The sequence below is a fragment of the Bacillus rossius genome, chromosome 12 (assembly GCF_032445375.1).
Source record: "Bacillus rossius redtenbacheri isolate Brsri chromosome 12, Brsri_v3, whole genome shotgun sequence".
Classification (NCBI taxonomy): Eukaryota; Metazoa; Arthropoda; class Insecta; order Phasmatodea; family Bacillidae; genus Bacillus; species Bacillus rossius.
The window spans coordinates 11,817,582-11,832,457 of record NC_086339.1 but is presented as its reverse complement, the minus strand read 5'-3'; the positions used below and the strand labels follow the sequence as shown (position 1 = coordinate 11,832,457).

Here is a 14,876-nt window from a genome sequence, read left to right as displayed (position 1 = left end):
TGGTTCAAACCTAGACGATACACTTATGCATATTAGTAAAGATTAGTATAAAACCATAATTTAAGCACGTTTTTGAAGAAAGGGGCTTTGATAAGAGCATCGTTTTCTTACATATCAAGCAAGCATCATTTCGAAATCTATATTAGTTAATTAGTTATAAGCAAAATGAAAATAGCATTGAATCTTATGAGGTTAACGTGGGTTGCGTAGTGCCCCTGAAACAAAGGAGTGGCCTCTTAACATCGCTTCAAAACAAGTCACGGATATTGGGGAAAGGAACGGACACGACCTATACAGTAAGGAACCTTCTCAGTAAAAATTGCCTGGAGTGATTTTTCAAGATGTCATAAAATACCCGGTGAACCAATTTCAGGACTTTTTCTGGACCTCGCAAAATTATTTTTGTTGTATTTTTTTTGTACGACAGGGTAATTTTTACAAAACGTAAAAGCGAAACGAACTACTATTCGTAGTAGTGTCAATTTTTTTTTGTTAAAAAATAAGAACCCTTTCATAGATAGTTTCAACATGAATTAATGAACAGTCTACAACTAGCATATTCTATATAATGTGCGCCTGAAAAAAATAAACGCAAAATGAACATAAAGCATAAATGCCAGAGTACGAATCCGAACCCAGTATTACTGCGATCACTATTTTGTGGTGGTACAGTTTCTTTTTTCCTTCATGTAAATTTACAACCTTACAATTAAAATGTTTATGTTCCATTTACAAATTAAAAAAAAATAAATGCCGACGTGGAAACAGCACCGCGCTAGAAGCACCAGGCAGCTCGGTAACATGAACCGAAAGGCAATCTGGATCCCGGGCGCCGAGAGACCCGCTCCAAGGAGGAACCAGAAGTAGGCTAACGCGATAGGCCGGCTCGCCACGAGCCAAGGAGGAATTCCTTGATGCTGGAAGCTGGATCCAGCCCGACCCAGACCCGGGCTACAAGTCCAGCTAGGCGAGGATACGGTGAGGCGGTGAGGAAGGGGGGAGTCTACCATCCTTCTCTTCCTCCTTCTCCCCCCCCCCCCTCTTCCAACCCGCTCGGCGGTGTTGCCAACTTTGTTTTTTCATCAACTAAATATGTTTTTTTTTTTGTTCCGAATAACAGTTTGGTTACAAATGGGAAATCTAGTTTTTTTTTTCCAAGTTGGAATGAATTGGTTTTTTGTGCAACCGAACGAATACCGAGTCAACAATATTTTGCCGCTGTAGATTTTTTTTTTCGTGCGTATATGTGTGTCGAATTATTCAATCACTTATCAGAGGAATTACGTAAAAATTTCCGGAAAATGTCTTTTTTCCTCGTAGCACTCGTGGAGATTAATGTGGTGAACCGTCGTTCATTTCACTGTGTTACACAAGTGGATCTGACAGTGGCATTGTTCTAACGTGATTTTAAAGCAAGTTAATGAAAACAACTGATGTTCACATAACAGAAAAACACAAATTAGTATTTTTTTTTTAAATTCAGTTTGATATGGCCAAGTTACCTTACCAACTCCGTCCCAGTGCAAGTGATGTGCCTAGTTTAACGTTTAAAATTTACGTGCTAAAACATAAATATGAACTAACTAAAAATAACAAACTGTCTAGTATTACAATAGTGGTTTCTCCAACTTACGCATTTATGCTAATTATTCACTAACGAATGTTTAGGTAAATTACAGCGGTTTTTTTTTTACACTTCATCAACAGCGAGTAAGGTACCTCAGAAAGTAACCTATACACAGTTTCGGTTCTCCTGAATGTTGTCCACTCAATTATCCGGAGTTTTTTTTGAACAGTGGCGAAAATCCGAATATGTCGACTATCCTGAGGATGTAGATCTGCTCCCACTGATTCGTATTCTTAAATCAATATTGTATTTCGTGTCAGCTTCGTGAACAATCGCATGCTGCTCGCACAAACTTACTGAAAGTGGGAACACTTTAAAAGAAGAAGTCCTCACGTGACTTAACCGTCCAGGAAAGAAGAGAGGAGGAAAGATGTGGCCTTCTTACTAAACTGGTTAACCGGTTACACCGGTCGTATTCAAGGTGGGCTTTTGTGAGACGCTTTATTTTTGTCGATGTTTTCACATAAATCCCGTAAAGGAGAAGGATCTCTACACTGGACTTGCGCCAAATCTGGATGTAGTAATTTGTTACACAAGGACATGTGGAACAGCTCGTATTTTATAGTTTTTAAGTAATGATTCTGGTATTATTCAGATAAGTGGAGTAAGGATAATAAAGCCAATTTTACGCATAACTCAAAAAAAAAAGAATTGTTAAAACTCAACATCTGAACCAGTGGACAGTGAACTGCAGTCACTGAAGCAAGCTGTAAGTCATAGTTTCAAGTAGATCAGTTATAAAAAACCTATACTGCATTAAATTTGACTGATTTGGAACAGTTCTCACTATTTCACATTTATAGCACAGCGAACCAATGATCCTACAGGAGAAACTATGTCTAGAGCCAAACACTATCATACACTGTCCTTGGAAACTATTTGTAGAGCCGGTTACTATCATACATTGTCCTTGGAAACTCAGTTGCCAAATATATCCTTGTAAATTTCGAAGGCAGAGTTTTGTACCATTTGCAATTTTATAAAGCTCTGCCTTGCAGTCTTGCAACTGATATCGTTGGAAACTACGTTTCCAAGGATTTTCCTTGTAAAAAATATTATTTTTTTGCAGTGTATTAAGGCAATCCATTAAATTATAAACTTTTTTTTTTAACAGGATGTTCTCACAAATCTGTAGAAAAAAATTGGTTGTCTGTAAAGTCGGTTTACGGACGATAGTTTTTCGTGACGTCATAACAAAACATTGATGAAATGATTGCATACTTTTATGAATAAAATTGAATCATTTTTATTGAATTATCACTATTTTGTATGGATACAAAGAAGGAGTGAAATGAAATCTACAATTTAATTGATAAATTTACTTTTATTTGCATTCATTAATTCAAATATGTTTTTTTACTTTAACGAAGGGATTATTTTAACTATTACTTTCATAAATGTTTGCTATTTAACTTCTTCCAATCTGTGCTATTCTGTTAAGGATAGGACGATGATAGGAAAAGTAGGAAACGAATGGGAGTGTTTCAAGTTTAATGTGCCTCGAAAAAGTCAAATCGATGGTTGTTCCAATCGAGTGGAAGAGAGATAGATGCTGCGCAAGCGTACAATGAGCGTAACGGGACACAGCGTAACGGGACAATGTGCGTAACGGGACACTTTTTCGTGCGTGCAGCCGGCGTTCATCGATTTATTAGACGTTGTCACGTCAAATTTTCCCTGACTTCAACACGACCAAAAATACATATTTTCCTGACGAATATTTAGAAAATTTAACTATTTTTTGCAATTATCTGAAAGAAACAACAATCTAGGCTCCACCATCCATATAGCTGCACTTGAACTAGTTTGAAAAAAAACCTGCATGCGCCATTTTACAGTGTGTGCGACACCATCTGGAATATAAAATTGTGTCCAAAGTCTGGGTGGTGGCATACCCCAAAAAATGATACTATCACTGAGAAATTTACATGAGTATTCGAGGTTTTAAAAGCAAATTCCTTCACTTTTCCTTTACCAATTTCGCCTTACCCGACCAATTTTAAACTCTCCTGACTTTCCAGAACGTGGTCAACGAAGCCGAAATTTGGAAAAATCTAATTGGGGAAGGGGGAAGGGGGATATCCACAGGGTTAAAGCTGCTGGAGCCAAGATGGCGTCGCCGGGTTTTCTCCGCACGCTGCGCGGATTGGGGCGCCTCAGGAGGTGGGGGGGGGGGGGAGGCTGCGGCCATGCCGACGACGAACACTTTCGCGGCGCGGCGGTCGCCGAAGACACCGGGTCTGCGGCGGCGACGGAAGAGAGAAAGTGCGTCTCTGCGGTGCTCCGGCCTCGAGGAGGTGGTAAGGGAGCGCGGGGGGGGGGGGGGGGGGGGGGGGGCCACAGGTCCTCGAACTCTCCCAGGCGCCACAGACTGATCACTACGAAGACCTGTTCTTGCACTCCGCGGCACGCCGGCGGGAACTGTCCGAACCGGCGGACCTAAAACGACAATTGAATTGGAACAGTCTTTCAATCAAACAACACTCTAAAAATCATCGGAATATAAAATGCAAATATAAAATTTCCTTGCATGAATATTCCATTAATCTTTTTTTTTTGTTACCACAAACAATCACAGGTTTATTTTTGTTGAAGCAGTATTTTGAAGGCAGTTCAGACACATTGAAAATTATCGAAACACCACACGCATTGTAACTTGAGACAATCCAAATGGCAAGAAAACATGTCACATACCTGCCAACTTTGGCCAGTCCAAAAGCGGGTGGTTTTTTAGTGGAGCCCGGGAAAATTTTGTTTATTTTGTAAATTTTGAAAAAAAATTTAAAGAGTAAACCATCATGATCAGCACAAGCAATGGGCAAATTATTTTCTAAAATAAAATACGTTAACAAACACTCTGCTTTTGTCACACTATCTTCTTTCCGACTTGTGTCACGAAAAATGTCTAATTTCTGATTTGATGCCATAGAATTGACAGCATGTTTCTTCGTATTTATATGCTTCACAATGTCGCCCTTTCCGGCATGCGAGACGGAAAAATCACGACACAAAGAACAAAATGCAGCATGTTCACCTTTCCTCGATTGAAAAATGCACGGAAATTCGTCACTAAATGTCTTCTTGTACACAGCAAGATACTCCAACTTTAAGGTTACTTAGAGTCATTTCTATTAAATCCCTATTGCGGAGTAGGCCTACAACTAAACAACACGTACAAAATACTCATCACGCAACTGCTTCCACAAAATCATATTTTTATGAATACACCGTTAAATAAACTCATAGACTGTACTATAATGCTACCTCTACACTTCGTCTGTGAGCACAGACGCGAACAAAGGCGAATTTGTTCAGGTCGAACAAACAATTCACACATAGCCGGCTGACAAACCGAAGCGAATTTGGGCACGAATGTAAACAGTGGTATCATAAACTCATTATTAATCCACTCCGTCTTTATTTTAAACTAACACCACCGAAAACACAGTTTACAATGTTGACAAAACACGCCATCTTGGAAAACAAATGAAACCTTTTTCTGGTTGGCTAATAAACACCAATGACGAAAGTGTACCAAAACAGCTCCCATAATTATCGTAAATAACTACGTTTCTTTCTTAGATGTACGCTTAACCAAGCGTTTTAGCCGACAATTGTGAGCATTTAGGCTATTAAAATATCTACACGTTATGGTACGAACAGTAGTTACTATACGATTGTACGGAATAATGGTACAAACATATTAATTCCATAAATTTATTGCATTAAAAACTTCAAGAGAAACAGAACCAAAAAACGGGAGATTTGAATGACAAATCGGGAGGGCGGGAGAAAGGGTATAAAATCGGGAGTCTCCCGCCTAAAGCGGGAGGGTTGGCAGGTCATATCGGGTGATTTCAACACTAACCTCCTTCACGAAACTAGCCATACGCGCTATATGCTATTCTTGCATATTTTAACCTTAATATCTGCCAACTCTCACCTACTCACCATACTGAAACTACTAGTACATGGGCTGACTTAATCATGACGTCTAACATGAAAATGGTTTTAAACCACGGACAACTTGCAGCCCATGGACTTTCTCACCACGATCTGTTTTTGTTTTTGTAAACTATTCCTTAAAAGTACCTAAATTCTCTCTAAGGATCATAACTTAAATACAAGTTCAGTAAACATTAATACGGATGACGTTATAGAAAAGGGATGCTAGTGCTCAAATGGCATGATTATAACGTGCAGAACTGGCGGAAAAGTAAATTATTATTTTTTTAAATTAAACAGTCACCGTCATTTTTAACCAACATGCGCCTGTCATCCATAAACGTGATATCTCTCCCCCCCCCCCCCCCCCCCGGGGATGAAACCCGACATTCGTGTGGAACAGTCCAGAGCCTTCCTGGTCGGTGACGCAGCGAATGCAGATTTGTAGGGAGCCGGAAGGCCAGTCGCGGCTCCAGGGAAGGGGTGGTTGTCGACCTATTGGGAACTTCTGGGCGGGTTGGTGCCTGGAGGGAGGCGGGGCATCCCAATCATTCGCCCACCTCTGGCCCTTAATTGCATTGCTTATGCATGGCGAGCAACCGACGTAAACAAGGGACGGAGTCCGGGCAAAGGAGCGGTGTTGCCACATCTCGGGAGTCTCCCGACTGCCACGAGTTTCGACCTTGAAATCAATCTGCAGACAGGAAAGTGAAACTGCTCTCGAGGATACACACAAAAATAAAAGGTAATTTGAATTTAATAAACAACACCCTTCCATGTTGTCATTAATTTTATGAACATAAATAAACATAAATATTAATGTAAATTTAAAGATTATTTGTAAACTGGTACATTTACATGAAAACAACCGCATCAGCTACAAAATATAAAACGAAACTTTGCATATCGGATGAGAAATATGAGAGTCGAAATATCAGTTTAGGCCGCTTGCAGAGTCACGTACTTAAAAGTCCAAGCAATAACTTATCAGGTTGGTCAAAAGAAGAAATGCTTACCTTTGCCTCAAGTCACAACCTTGCAAGTGGGCTTGAGTGTTAATCAGCCGATGCGTAAGAGGAAATACAAGAAAGTATTACTACAAATAAGCAACTGTAATCAAGTTATGTAGTACTGGCAGTTTTGAGATCATATTCGAGCCATGAAAACTGTAATATTTTGTAAATAATATTGAAAATTATATTGAAAATAATATTAAAATCATATTGAAAATAAAGTTGAAATATTTGCACCGGAAATATATTTTTCAACTTTAGTTGAGAATCAAGACGTTGTAATTTATGGTTTTAAAATACTGCATTTTCAAACTTTCAGATCCGTAAACAAGACGCCTAAAAAAGACGTTGTTAATAAAAATTTTGTTTTTAAAAACCTCTTAACGCATCTGATTCAACTATTGCGTCCGCAGCAACTACATCTCCAGATCAGGGAAATAATTGATGGCATTGACGATCGAGACTACTGAACGTCAAACCAAGCTAAGTCACCGAAACAAAAAGTGATGTGGCAGCGGTGGGGTTCGAACCCACGCCCTTTCGGTCTGGTGCCTTCAACCAGCGCCTTAGACCGCTCGGCCACGCTACCCTTGACGGAACAGCAAATATATTTTTTATAATTTACAAATTGGTAAATTTTTATACCCAGTAGGTAATAACGGCAATCATAAACGTTTCGATATGCAACAAGGTCAATACAGATCTGGCACAAAAAGAAGATGCTATCACCCCCCACATCGTCAGGTTTACAATATTTATACTGTTTGCAATTTATTGTAAAACCCACTCCAGAATTATTTTGATAGAAGTCAAAAATTACAGACCAAATTCCTGTTGTAAATAAATTGTTCAGGTGTTCTTCCAAGTTCCTCATAGATGAACCTTCGTAGTAACTACGCCAGATTAGGAATTCCGAAATTTATGTGTTCCGCTTTGTTATTAAAAAAAGGCTAACCAGTAGGCTAACGTGGAAAGAAGGAAAGACTGCACTTTGCAGTGAACTCGGCAAGTTTTGTGAGGTTTTCGTTCACGCAAAAAATAAGATTCTAGTGAGTTCAGTTTTAATTTACCAGCGCCCTTCGTTAATATGAAATGTAAGGACGTATCCAGCTCCAAACGGAAGGGGAAGATTTTTTTTTATTCAATCGCTTTCAGAGGGAAAATGAGGATATACGATGACACGTGATAATAAAACAATAACAGAAGGAAGAAGATTATTTATTAAATAAATATATATTTATTTATTTATTTCTGACAATAGTTTGAGAGGGTAGGGTAAAAAGTTTATAACTACAAAGATGGTACGCAAGCTTTCGCGGCCATTGTCTGAAGTAGCTCGGCTTCTGGGGTTGTAGGCCGCGTCGAAGATGAAGAAATCACCGTCGTTTCGGTCGACATTGCAGTGTCGCCATCATCAGTAGCTAACTCTTCCCTGATGACGGCGACTGCAAACGTCGACCGAAACGACGGTGATATATTCGACTGCGACGCGGCCACGACCCAGAAGAAGCCAAGATACTCTTTTTAACTACAGCTTGTGTCGTAGGTACTCATACAAGTTTGTTTCACTTCGGAAGTGGGAAGCTGGCCGCCCCCCCCCCCCTTCCTCGTGGTCCACTGGACGTGCAAGGGCACGTAAAACCTCACTCGAGTCCTAAGATGCATAATAAAACAAAATAAAGTCAAAATTCTGAATATCGGAATCTATTTTCTACGTTTTTTTAATGTATATATATATATATATTTATATGCGCCAATTTGCGTAAGAAATACCCAGTATTATCTCTAAACACGTATTCCTTAAATATATGCAAAAATAACCATAGCAACGTGTTGTAAAAAGTTAAACAATATTTTTTTTTTCTTTTTGGTAACTTGTTTCCAAAGGAGTGTTTTGCGAAAGCACAGTATGTGTATGTATGTATGTATGTATGTATGTATGTATAATATATTAAAATTATTCGGCAATTTTCATAAGCACGAATTCATTAAGTATTGTTAACAAAAACGTAATTTATGTACGAAAAAAAAAAACAGGAATGTGTTGAACAAATTTACAGTTTTTTTCCCCTGTGATGTACATTATATGTGAAATTTTAAGTTAAACAAACTCACTTAACAAAGATCTCAAATGGAAACATGATTAATGATATAGAGTAAAATTAAAAATATATATATATTAGAAAATTAATATATATATATATATATATATATATTCCCCCGGCTCGCCGTGACGTGGCTCGCTGCTCGAGATCCCGGACAAAGCACAGAGAAGCAAGCGCGCGGGGGCGGTCCAGGGTGAACGTGGGGCGGGGGAGGGAAGGAAAAAAGCCCAGGCCCGCCCGCCCCCCTCCCAGGGGCAGCGATCGAGCTGGCGCGCGCATGTCCGGGCGAGACGACGCACACCTGGGAGGGGTTCATCGGCCCGGCGGGAGCCGACACACGTGGTGCGTTCTCTTCTCCCTTCCCCCCTATCATCCTCATTTCTCTGGCCGCGATCCGAGCACGATTTCAAGGCGAATTTTAACGGAACGTCTTCCTGAAACATTGCTATGAAAAGTTCCCCACGCGAAAAAAAAAGGACAGAATATAAATAGATGCTCGTCCAAAGAGATCCGAAGAGAGCACCATGCCATAAACGTTGCTGGGCTCGTTTTCAGTTCTCTTCTTTTTTTGTGCAATGAGATTCGTACAAACAACCCCCCCCCCCCCCCCCAAATATAACTGAGGGAGATAGATGAACGAAAGATTAAGACCGAGTGTGCGCATGAGCTTTTTTTTTATTTTTTTTCAGAAAATAGACATAGGAATCCTATACCTACAGTCAGCTATGAATGCCTTGAATATTAAAATTGCTACCAGCGCGCTCGCGTTCCTCCTTGTTCAACCAGCAGCGTAGAGAGCGCTGTTGAGACGGTCCTTGCATTTCTCGCATAGATAGCGCTACCTGGTATGAATTTCATATTATTTCGTTCAGAGTGTTGGCGTGTTCCAAAAGGCAGAATTATTTGAAGAAACCGTGACACGCGCAGTTTTTCTTTATGGTGTGGGTATTTCAACAGTGAGTAATTAATATTTATTGTTAATTAATAATTATTGTTTGGTAGATGAATATTAATAAAATTGTCTTCTTCCTCTCTTTTTACCCATTACGATATACTTACGAGTCGGGGTTTGAATTACCAAAGGAGTTCCACTTTATCACGTGTATTGAGTTAAACACACTCTTTTTTTTTTTGCCGGAACTGAACTAATAATGTAAAATTAGATATTAGTAAGTGTGCATTTACTTAAAAGTAACTGTGATCGCCACAAAAAAAATGTTCGTAGTAATTTTTCGGATTCTTGCCCGGGCATTTATGCTTTGTTTTGTCCCAGTACCTCAAATATTAAAAGTTATATATAAACCGTTCCCTGAATTAACTGCGCGCATTAATAATGATGATGAAACAAAATAAATTCCAATAACAAAAATATTTAATTATATATTCCATTAGTGCTTGTTTGAATCCTCAATTAAAATTAAAATTATTAGGCAATTTTCAAAAGCACGAATTCATTAAGTATTAGCAAAAACGTATTGAATGTACGCAAAAAAAAACAAGAATTTGTTGAACAAATTTACAGTTTTTTTTCCTGTGATGTACATTATATGTGAAATTTTAAGTTAAACAAACTCACTTAACAAAGATCTCAATCGGAAACATGATTAATGATATAGAGTAAAATTTAAAAAAAAAAGTAATAGCAAATTAATTTTTGAAGTGAAAATTTCTATGGGAAGTAAATAGGGAGTAAATTCATGTAAGTCGTCATCGACATGGTCACGTGACGTGTTAACGATAACCTTATATCTGTTCCTATTAGTATAACTTATTGCGCTTTTAAATCTTAAGTATACGATTACTTTGCAGTAAAACGTGAGTATAAAAATATATTACTATTCTCATATAGATATATAGTTTGAATAACGAAGAAAACGGAGTCTTTGTAGCAATATAACCTAAAAATTAAAAACATCATTGTTTATTTTTTTTAATACCTACAATTACTATGCAATGCGTATTTTATAGTAATTTAGGAGTTATTTTACAAACGTGATAAAACCAATTTGTTTGTAATAATATTTTTTTCGTAAAAACTGCGAAAAAGTTTTCATATCTGTCGGCAGTCCTCATGACTGCTTTGAATTTTTTTTTTGCCTTTTGTTTCACACTATTTTTGTGGTGTGCAAAACAAATTTTCTGCCCATCCTTCGCCTGGGGCACGATATTCCTGCCCGCCTCTCCTCTTCCCTTCAGAACAGTCCCTGCGGGCAAGAGCGGTTTCAGCTTCGAGTCTCAGCGGCCGCTGCTTCGCCGAGGTCGTTCGCTCGGGACACGGGGCCGTCAGAGTTTTGATTTGTGGCCGCCGCAGCCTTCCAGCGCGCTCTATAATCCACTCTCTTGTGTTCTCGCCGCGCTTTCTCGGGCTGCTTCGTCCGCTTTCCCCTCCTTCCCCTGAAGCCATCGGCGGTCGGTGGCGTTAAACAATTAACACCGCGCGTGATTGCTTTACGAGCCGATTAAAATGTCCTCTCTCATTCCCAGGAGGAAGATAGTCGCTTTCCTGGACCTTTCCAACTCGGACCAGTTTCCGTACACAAGGACTTGGCAAGGAACCAGTGTCCGGTAACATAAAAACCAGCAGGGCCGTCCAGAGAAACCAAGGAACTGGTTCATTACAACCGTTCCCCTCCGACACCCGTTGTCAAATACAGATGGAGACCGGAAAAATTCGCGGTTTCGATGGCCTTCAGGATATAGACTGCACATTCCCTTGAACACTCGGGCAAATAACGCAAGTTCATTGGCTGCCGACTTGTGAGTCGTCTCATCTGGTTTGTGTGTGATACGATCCTTCTTTGGTTGAGGGTTTATGATTGGCTGCGAGATTCGTCCAGATGAACAGCAAGCCAATAGCAAAATCATATATAAAGGTATGTGTATTTGAATACTAGCCCATCGCCGAATGAATCTGCGAATTTTTCCGGTCTCTAAATACAGATGGAGACGAAAATGTGGCGGGCCTTCAGCAACGCGATGACAGTCGCGATTCGCGCGGCGAGAGACCAGGAGGCGGTCTCCAAAGCTCCAAGTCCCAAGTTCAAGATCTGCGCCGCGCGCCAAGGCCTCGCGGGTGTGAAGTGCCGGTGCAGCGTGCGAGGGGAGGGTGGAGGGGGGAGGGAGGCTGGGAACAGGTACAATATTTACCCGAGATAGCGGCACCCGCGCCGTCTGTTGATGTCCGACGCAGGGCGAACCACACCGAGGAACGCGGCGCGGCGGCAGCAAGGAAAAAAAAAAACTCACGTTATCGTTATCTCAGTGCGTGGCGTGACTTGCAAGGTCCTTCCGTTAAAGTCATCTGAAAGACTAGTTGTATTCTGACCTGCCAGGTCCACGTAAATAAATAATCAGCACTTTAAGTCACCAAGCGAATGAATATTTATACTTATCACCCCCTCGGGCAAGGGATTGGGGGGGGGGGGGGTTGTAGGCCTATATTTACACCATAATAGCCATCACGCTGTCGTCTAGATAAGACATAAACAAGAGTTTACCGTAGATATTCAACGCTCCTAGATATGAACTCATCCTGTATTGGTATAGAGCACTTATGCCAAATTTTGTCAGAAGTGCTATTTGCTAAGGCCGACAGTATCTATTCCTCAAAAATAAATTATAAATCGACAACATTAAATCATCATCTTGAACACATTATTTAGGTCTAGTAACAAGGGTTAATAATGTGTGTTAAAGTTTCATAAAGCAATGCCAATCGAAAAGTTGGGAGGGGCGCGGAAAATTTGCGGGACTGTTTAGCGCGTGGGGTTAACGGATACAAGCCATCTCTGGATAGAGTGCTTGTATGTTGTATACTGTCCATGTTTTGGACTATTCTCATGCAAAAATCAGAAAAATTCTAAATATACAAAAAGTTAAAATTGTTAGTCCCTTGTTTAGTGACTTAGTGTTTGAGTAAATGCGATTCGAATGTTCTTTTTTCAATGGACTATTTTGACGTGATAACGTCTTATAAATCGATGAACGCCGGCTGCACGCACGAAAAATTGTCACGTTCCGCCTGGGCCGAGCGTGCAAGAATCGGCCAACCAACGTGCGAGAAAATCTTCTATAATATCAAACATGTTAAGGCGGGACTTTTTAACTAATTGTTCGTGATTATATTTAAACCAATTATTTAAATTAAATTTGCAAAAAACTGTAAATAATATCTGAAAATTAAAAAGTTTGCAATTTTTCATCAATGTTTTCTTATGACGTTATCACAAAATTATCGTCCGTAAACCGACTTTACAGACAACTCCCCTTTTTTTTTCTCAGAGACGGTCCAAACGATGACATGTAATTTAGGTTCACACCTCATGAATAGGTACACCGATACTCCCCCAGGCAGCTGATCCCGCTAGGGTGTAGTCCTGGTTAGGAGAAAGATGGATCTTTTACATGCCTGACACTGTTGCCAGTGTCCGACATGGGTTCCAAGAACCGGGAAATAGATTCGCCATTTCAAATTCGCGGTATGTTACTGGCGAGCGCACGGCTAGGTCGAGAGGTCGACAGGCAGAAGCTGTCACGCGTGGTACGTCTGAAAGCTGACGAACAGCACCCACTCGACAACAAAGACTCACTTAACGCCGAGCGAGCGAAAGAACCCCGCACGCGAAACAGTTTTCACCAAATCGTCACACACGCCGCGCACGCTTTTTTTTTAAAACTTTTTACTCTTTTAATCCTCCGGTTTCTTTTGCCGGCAAATTACTCGTGTGCACACCATAAAAAAAAAAATTCCACCTTAAATTTACGAATAACGCTGGTTACAAACTATCCGGGGATCTTCGCAAACTTGCGGATTATCTTCGAAAATTCAAGGTGCTGAGTTAAAGTATTTTTAACATTAATCAACAATAACAATCTAATTATACTAACGAAACATAAAGAATATCGTTGCATGTACAGCCAAAAAAAAAAACTTTCTCTTCCTATCGCGCTTGTGTTTACAATAAAGTCTAGTCCACGATGTTTAAAATTATCACATTATATATATTTTTAATCAGCCGGTGAACGTTTAAATTCACGAGCTCTTTGTAAATTTACTTACTTTTAACATAAATCCACACGCAAAATGTTGGTATATTAACAAGACATTCAAAAACCGGTATGTCCTCAGCAAAACACCTTTCTTTCACACGTGTGCGTTCATCTTGTTTTTAACGAAAAGAAATAACTCAAAATTCGGAATCTGCACTGCATATATATAGATATATAGTGTAAATGTAACAAAAAAATTCATGTAAAATCACAGACGTATTCAGTTTTTATCATTACGTGATAACAAATGTATATCCCTACAAAATAAGTATTCACAATAATACTGGGTTCGGATTCTTACCCGGGCATATTTATGCTTTGTGTTTCCCCAGTACCTCCAATAGGAATATGCTTGAATGAAACATGTAGCTAATTTTCAGTAAGAAAAAAAAACTCATTTGATGTATGCAAATAAAAAATGAACGCAGTCACGTGATGTTCGATTTGTTGCAGCATTGCGAAGTAACTTCTCGGCCAGTGGTTCGGTGAAGCGCAGATAGTTTCACCCCCCCTGGGGGGGGGAGGGGGGGGGCGAGGCCCGCTCTACGGAGGGCGCACGTACCGCGCGATAAGGCACGAGGGACGTGCCGCGTGCCGCGTGCCACGTGCCACGTGCCACGACCTGCATCGGGGCAGGACGCGCGCGTTCCCGTTCTCCGAGTCATACTTCTTTTAGGGGGAAGGGGGGGGGGTGCAAGACGACGAGAGTACAATTTTTTCGACGCGCGCGCACGAAATTTTCACAGAATGAAAAAAAAAATTACCCACATACAAATAAAAATCATATTTGTGCTTTTAAATCTTATGCTATTGATATTGAATACTGTTCCATATTTATTGTGAATATTAGTCACAGAAATTTTGTTTATAAACATTTTCAAGAGTATTTATGTAAGTGAAGTTTTGTTTCCATATTTATATTTTATTTTCATTATAAATTATTACATTAATATTATAATAAATGATTAAAATTTATCTATATTATTTTACTAAATTTAGTAATTATTTTTATACCCGTGTTTATATTAAAATGGAATACTGAGTATTAATTTTTTAGAAATTTATTTGATGACTGTATACTTTACCAACAGTATTTTTTAACATCACTATAGTTCTTCTATTATTTCATTCCTATTA

The 14,876-nt window shown here is 39.6% G+C and overlaps 1 protein-coding gene and 1 non-coding gene across 3 annotated transcripts in view; both read right to left on the bottom strand.

Moving 5' to 3' along the window:
- Positions 1–14,876, bottom strand: part of LOC134537530 (protein FAM43A) — a 247,627-nt gene that overhangs the window by 38,102 nt on the left and 194,649 nt on the right. The gene's annotated exons all lie outside the window — the stretch shown is intronic.
- On the bottom strand, positions 7,095–7,174 carry Trnal-aag (transfer RNA leucine (anticodon AAG)). The gene has a single exon. It is a non-coding gene; the product is annotated as a tRNA-Leu (tRNA).